Here is an 8,058-nt window from a genome sequence, read left to right as displayed (position 1 = left end):
AAACAAAAAAAAAAACTAACATTGAAGCATACAATTGACTATTGATTTGTGAATTTATCTTCAACGAAATTAATCAATAGTTATTTTTGTATCACATATGAGTTTCTTGTACGTGATGCTTTGGAAGTGTTCCAGTCACAGTAAAATAGCTGCGAGTGTCAATTTACACTATTTTGGTTAAATAGGTTATAAACGCGAGTCTCGGTTACGTGAGCTTTATTATTGATAATTTTCAAGTTAAATAATTGGTCCTATTATAATTTTCAGCATTTCTATTATAAAACAGAATAATACAATTCTACAGTAACTAAAAAAATCTGTTCATCATATTTTTGAATTCAGCTCATGGTTTTGATGACGAGTTAAAATTATCTCGTGGTTATGTAACCATCTGTATAGGATGCAGCCCATTATTATTGATTTAATTTTTTATAGCTATTATGACCATCCAATTTAATATCTAATAATAAAAATAGTAAAGTAATTATTAGAAACAGCTTTACTGATTTTGTTCGAATGAAGAAATAATCAAATTAAAATATTTTTAAACATCACTCTTAAACGTAAAGTACTCTTCTACATGAAATTACCCACCATCTTCTCACTCATGAGGTGAGCTTTCGTCACCATAAATGAATAATATATTTTAGGACAATATAATTTGGGAAAATAGATGTTTTCCATCAGAGTTGCACCCAGCTAAGCCATTTTACTTTCTCACGGTCATCTTTACGTAGCTCCATTCAGGATAGAGTATTTGAATTGGTTATGTTCGTGAAGGTGCAAATATTAAAAATGTTATTTAAAAGAAAGTTTTGTAAACAGGTTCAAAATATGAACTCGATACTTATTAGCTTTAGAGAATGAACTGAAATACCACAACATGAGTATATTTGAGGATTTTTTTTGTTTTTATTTGGGTATCGAATGGGTTTGCTGTGTGATTTTATTACATTTTGTTTACAAATTCAGTGTTTTGTTAGAATTTAACAATTATGTTAACAAGTGCTGAAACACACACACGCACAATTCCAACCTTTCAAGTTGGGGTGATTACTCACAATTTCAATGACGGTGGAGATTATTTTAATTAAAAAAAATTACAAATAGGCATATCTTAGTTTCTAAAAATTCGACTTTTGTATGGCTACATAAGAATATGAATTAAGTAAAATATCATAATTCTGTATATTTTGTCGAATTTCAGCACTTTCTACTAGTATTATAAATACTGAACTCAAAAGTTAATAATTTGTGGTAAATTAACAAGTTTTTACATATAAATTATTTAATAAATATAATAAGATGTTATAGTCTGTTTAACCACCAGAGGTTTAAGGCTTAAATTGTAACTATAAAAACGTGATTTAACGTTTTCTATGCCTTGATGCAGACGAAAGTGTCTCTTTAAGTTGTTTATTTTGAGTATTTATTAAAACAAAGCATTCCACTTGAACTAACTCATCAAGATAATAAAACTAAACTTAGCTTCAGTTAGACTACCATTCCTTTAGGACTAAAATGTGAATGTTAATACGCTTTATGATATTTCTTTGCACATTCAACAAAGCTTTACTGTTTGAGTTAAAATTATAGCTCTTAGCAACTTTACTGTTAACAAGTCACGTTTTACTGACGTTGCCGCATTTCTTCCCACTCACAACCATCTCGTCCTTGAGCTTAATCACATAGTTTTAGAACAATTCCAAGCCAGACGCCACTTTTTCTGTGATGCTGTAATTTTGTTAGTCTTGGAATCGAACCTTTATATTTCGCACTCCATTCGAGTGCTTTAGCTTCTGAACTAGTAAGGCATTTTTAAACAACCTGTCCTTCCATACACAAACACACACGCATACGTTCTGATTGGAGTGAGATGATGAATTCTAATTTGTTCTATACTGCTTGGTATAGGTTTCGCAAAAGGAAGAATCTAGGCAGTTAAATTATTTGAACGAAAAGTACAAGCCACATGTTTTCTGCATGTTATATGATACGTTATTTGTGTTTAAAATATATTTACTTAGATGAGGTATACTTGGTGATTCAGAAATATACTGGTAAGCAACTACTTCCGAAACGGAGAACTATATAAAAACAGTTGTTAGTGGTGTGAAATAAGGCGTTGAAATCCTACCATGAGACAATACCATTCAAGGCCAAGTTCAAGGTCGTGAAACATTTAAAATACAAAATTACTAAAATAACCTCATAATGACAACCATTATGGGCATAAATGCAGAGAAGGTAAACATTTAACAGTATCACAAAGTAATGGGGCGGTAAGTGTTTTAGTGTTTAACATGGTGAAATGGCATTCCAAGGGTTCATGGTTCACTTCCTGTTGTCATAAAAAAGCCTTGCTCTGTACTTTGAACAGTGAGCGCGATATAAAAATAATGGTCGAATTCCACTGTTCTGCTACAATAGCGTAGAAGTTAGTAGTACTGATGTTGACTAGATTTCTTCCTTCGATTTTGTCAGATTAAAACTGGCGATGGCGAACCCAGATTGGTGACTAGCACATATTGCAATTGTCTTTTCGTTGTCATGCGAATCAATAGCTCTATTCAAAACGCTGCTTAGGGGTGATAAATGACAACATTAGTTGCTCTTCTTCGACTGACTGAATGGCGTCTATGCAGAAATAAGCTTGTAGTAACATCCGTCGACACACACTTCCTATCATTTGTTGTTACAGATGTCGTTTGTCTGTGGAACCATTGGGCACATAATCAGCCTAGGAATTCTTGTGAAAGACTTCGAACAGTATGGCATGTTTAACTGTTCTGCAACTGAGTACTGCGTCATTATCTAGATGATATGGAGGTAGCTCAGTGGTTGAGTGCATCCTTATGTAAGGGGCTTTTATTTTAATATGTTGGACCATACAAAGGTGTAAGAACTTGATTACAGAAAATTCTTACTTTTAACCTCATACCCGGATTTGTGCAACTTTCTTATGGTCGTATCTCAATCTACTGGAGCATAACACTTTATGTTTAACGTTTATTAAAAGTTTACTTAGATACCTTAAAATTACAATGAACGACCTCGGTGATATTTTAGATTAAAAAACAACAAATAATTTTAACTGTCTATTTTTGAATGATTTAGTTGTTGATAGACGTGATTATCAAAATCCTCCCTTTGAAACGTCAATAAAATAATTCCATTCACACAGGAAAATACCATTTTTGTATTTTTAAAGCACAATGTTGCAGAAAAAATAAACATGAATAATGACTTAATTTGAAAACAGCATTTCACTGTTCAAGTTCAATCTCTTTTATGATTCAGTATTGATTAAAATAATGAAACAGATAATTGCTTGTCTGCTTATTTTGAATTTCGCGTAAAACTATACGAGGGCTATCTGCACTAGCCGTCCCTAATTTAGCAGTATAAGACTAGAAGGAGGCTAGCTAGTCATCACTACCACCGCCCACTCTTCGGCTACTCTTTTACCAACGAACAATGGGATTTACTGTCACATTATAACTCCCCCACGGTTGAAAGGGCGAGCATGTTTGGTGTGACGGAGATTCGAACCAGCAACAATACTCTAAGTAAAAATATCAGTAGAAGTAATTATAATAAAGTAACAAAATACTTTCTACAACTTCATATAACAAACATAATGTTACAGCAGAAGAGAGGAAGAATCAGTACATAAAAAAAAAACATAAATCATAAAATATAGTGTTCTCGATTGCCTAGTACCATACAGGAAATATCTATGATGCTAAATCCAAACAGTTAATAAGTTGCAATGGAGAAAAACTACACCACTCCAAGATAATTCAGTTTTAATAACTGATGCTCTAAATCAAACATTTAAAAACATTGTGCCCAGTTTGTTACTTTTCTTGAAATGCGATACATTTTATTACGAGTCCTTTATTTCTGCGAGTATTAATGAAACATAATACTATAAATGGATAGATGTTATACTATGAAAATTATTTTGAGTAATGTTATTAATAATCAGAACTGAGACAAATATGACTCCAAAATGTCATGAATAAACGGCGTCTGTACATGTATACGTTTTCATTTGAAGAAACAAATGGATTTGTTAGCATAAACAACGTGTAACAGCGAAGACCAACAGGAAATGTAATTTGTTTAATAACTTTTAATGTTTATGTAATTTCATTACAACAGTTTTGTTACGTTTATTTTAACAATTTTTACGTGTGTATGTGTATATTTATAGGATTCATATTTGATATTTGATTGTTTAAAATTGAGAAAATTATGAGTATTGAAGTGTCTTACATATTTATATCCTAAACAATTTTGTTATAAATCATGATTGCTTCATATCATGTATGGAAAAGTAGTACAAATAATCCGAACATATGGATATATAAATAACCAAAACATCTACATGTTTCTACATGTAAATACGAATACTAAAACAACACAGTATTTTAACTCTTGTGTTTTTTCTTCTTTATTTTATCTTTTACCGGTAAATGTATAGAGAATCTTACTACCGTTTTTGTCATTCTTAAAAATGTTTTTGTCCTTGCACAGTTCCAACTAACCTCACTTAAATGGTATGTAAGAGAAAAATAATGACAAGTCCAAGTTGACTGAGAAAAGCGAAACGGTTGGTTTCAACACAACAGTCAACAAAAACTAACTGAAAGTATGTAAGCAAACTTCCAGTTGAGTCATGTCTGACAAAGGGTAGGATTTTTAAGTGCTTTCAGATGTGAATAGAGAAATTTGTTATATAGACTGTTGTGTAAAAGAAATAACTTATCAATGCTTATAAAATATCTATAACCATGTTAGTTTTAAAGGAATTTTTTTATAGGGAAGGACATCAAGTTAACTTCTGTTAACGGATGTTTCTGTTTATACCTTCACCCTTAAGTGTCGTCATTCACTCTCTTCCTTTGAGTAAAGGAAATATAACTATGACGGCATCTTCAGCGGTAAAAATCTGAGTGATGTTCCCTAAACGAGGTAAGAACCTATGAATAATAAAGTCTGCGAAGGCTAGAAGTTATAGATTTTTCAGAAATAATACTTATTATTATTTGCACGGAAATAAATCACTCTAACACAAGGTATTTTACTATTATTATTATTATTAATTTTAAGAGTAAAATACTCATAAAAGATAAAAGAATATATAAAAAAGCCTTTTCTCCTGGCTAAATATCAGTGGATATATATTTCATTGCCTTTTCTTTGTCAAGTTCCCTGAATAGACTGCAGTCAAAGTGTATTTATTCACTACCACGAGCCTTTAGTTTTGTGTTGTTGTTGTTTGTTTTGCATGATACGAAACCTTTTACTTTCGTCGATGTTTGAAAGTCATCACTTTTTCACCAATTTCTCCGTATATGTATATCTTTTTCTCTCCGAAACTACTAACCTTCTACAGTACTTAGGCTTATTGCAACATGTAATGTAGAATACAAAAAACTTTGTTCACTAGCATCTTTTATTACACAAGTTAAAAAAAGCCCCAAGCTCATAGATTTTCGGTCAAAATGATTTAGTTATAGCATTGACAGCGTAATGATTCCACGAGTGGAGGGGAGAATCGGGATGAAAACAAGTTATTTTGGGGACATCGTGAATCAGTCTTCCTTATTACTTACTTTCTCAGTATTTCTAATGTAAAAACTCGGTCCAAACTGACTCACTAAGCAGATGTAAAAAAAATTAACATAGAGTTTGGTTTATGGCACCAAATATCGAGATAAAAACACTGAAAATGTGTGCATAGTATTGTATATTCAAAATGTATGAACATATATATAAAATATTTTATCAGTTCTGTTTTTTTAATTTCGGACAATAAAGTCTTCGGATTTACAACGCGAAAATCAGGGGTTCGATTCCCTTCGGTGGACACAACAGATAGCCTGATAACGCTTTGCTATAACAAAACACACACTTTTTTCTCAATTTACCCTAAAAAAATCTCGCGAAGTCACGCCATCATATCGTAACCACACTCTATAAAAATATTGTTTGCATCTCTTTATTTGTAATTAGATAAATATGTTGTTAGAAAGATTGGCTGGAAAGAACTTTAAAGTAGGTTATAATGAGAAAGACAAGACGTATAAAATTAGGTATTTTAATATTCAATACTTGGAGCATTAAATTATTGTAACTCTACATGTCACAAACTAAACCTGTAATAGCAAACTGCTACAGTTCGGAAGTAAGAAGAGAAATGTGAAAACGGATTGAACGTTATGGAAAGATTATTTAACCTTAAGCTACTTCTAAAAATATCTCTGTTGAATAAGGAATGCAAATTTAGCTTTTTCCAAGTCTCCGTATAAACATCTTTAGATTATTGTTTTCATACCATCTGGATCTAAACAAGTATGTTATCGTCGTACAGCCCATTGAGTTGGCGTAATTTATGTTGTTGTTGTTTTTTTACTTCAACACGAACACCTACATGTTGCCCTGATTACTTTATGTTTTTGTTACAGAAAGTGGGCGTTGTGGAACAACTAGCTGAATAGCAGAATTTCTTATTAATTTTTATATGTTAGCATCTCGAATAGCATTTATTGAAAGCACTTGGGTCTGAATAGTATTTAATTTTATGTCATGTTATTAGAACTAAAGAAAACTAAGAGTTGTTAGCAACTAATGTTCACACTGCTGTAGTTTAATCTACACTATTTGTTTTTGATCAAGAAAAGGTGCAAAAAAAAAAGAATAAAATTTACTATTAGTAGAAGATAATTTAAGTAAAACTTAGATCATCAAGTATCTTTAATTGGCAAACGAATAAACATGTTTCACAATGAAGCATAAAAACCATTGATAAATCTGAAATTATATTAAAATTCAAAACGAAATAAAATATGTTTTATTCTGATTGTAAATACTGTTTGGTAATGGATCCACTCGACTTATGTTTCTACTGCTGTTTTATAATAATAATAATAATATTTGATTACTTTACACAAAGAAACGTTTGGCAGATTCTGGCTAGTAGCCAAAAAGCCTGTTATAAGACTTGGTTCAATGGATTGTGGTGTTAGAGAAACAGCTGCAAGTTCCTGGAAAAAGGAAAAAAAATTCTACGTAATTGTCTAGGGCTTAACGTTCTCACAAGGTTCTGTTACATAAATTGAACGGAAAAATAAGGATTTCTATTAACCAGAATTAGAAGAAAAACTCTTACATTTAATCGAAAAGCAAGATAAATTATTTTGTATATTCTGATATAGAATATGTATTGCAGTAAAAACAATAATCGAAAAAAATATTCCTTGTTGTATACCTTAGAAAATAAAACACTGAAAACACCTATCTTCTCAAAACGAGCTGTGTTCCAATAATTTTCTTTACAGGTTGGAAGATAATTATACTCGATCTTACAAAAAGTCTCTTTAGGATAGAGGAAAAAATATATATAAATACATAGAAAATACAAAGCATATTCACTGATTTTGTAGCTAACAAGATAAATGATTAAATAAAGTTGTTAATATGCAACTATAGTTTTTGTTGCGTGAACGATTTTTAAATGGGTAGTAAGTTTTATGTTATTGAGAATATATTAAGTTCGTGTATATGTGGCTTAAGTTCCACTGCAAGTAATTATTACAGTTATTCAAATCATTCATATAAACACCTATAAAGACCATTATCAAAGATCTGGAACATCTAATTCAAGTTGATCATATAGCGGCACTTTTAATAGTTGTCTGATTGTGTTAATTGCCCATCTATTTTCCTATGTTTCAAATAAAAAGTAACAGTCAGGTCGAAAACAATCGTTGAAAAGGTATGTCAAAATACTAATAATATTAGACTGTTTAAAATCATTTACCAACTCAAAGTCACATATTCTGAACACTAATGTTTAATGTATTCTAAAGTGCACAAAATACACAATACTTCCTCGCACATTATTCATATCATAGAGACCAACTTTTATCTAACGGACCGTAAAAGAAGGATATGATTTACCATCAGGTTTGTACCAATCTCCTCATCACGACCTGGCAATGATCCCGCTTTGACTCCCATATATATAAAGTAGAAACGAGTATAGAA

General features: G+C 31.1%; 1 long non-coding RNA gene across 1 annotated transcript; it reads left to right on the top strand.

Annotated features, from left to right (window-relative positions):
- The first annotated feature begins 4,620 nt into the window (after nucleotides 1-4,620).
- Nucleotides 4,621-7,266, top strand: LOC143231502 (uncharacterized). The gene is made up of 3 exons (XR_013016950.1): nucleotides 4,621-4,698; nucleotides 4,829-4,980; nucleotides 6,477-7,266. It is a non-coding gene; the product is annotated as an uncharacterized LOC143231502 (long non-coding RNA).
- Nucleotides 7,267-8,058: the final 792 nt, after the last annotated feature.

This window comes from Tachypleus tridentatus, chromosome 11 (genome assembly GCF_004210375.1).
Source record: "Tachypleus tridentatus isolate NWPU-2018 chromosome 11, ASM421037v1, whole genome shotgun sequence".
Lineage (NCBI taxonomy): Eukaryota > Metazoa > Arthropoda > Merostomata > Xiphosura > Limulidae > Tachypleus > Tachypleus tridentatus.
This window is presented reverse-complemented; position numbering and strand designations above follow the sequence as displayed.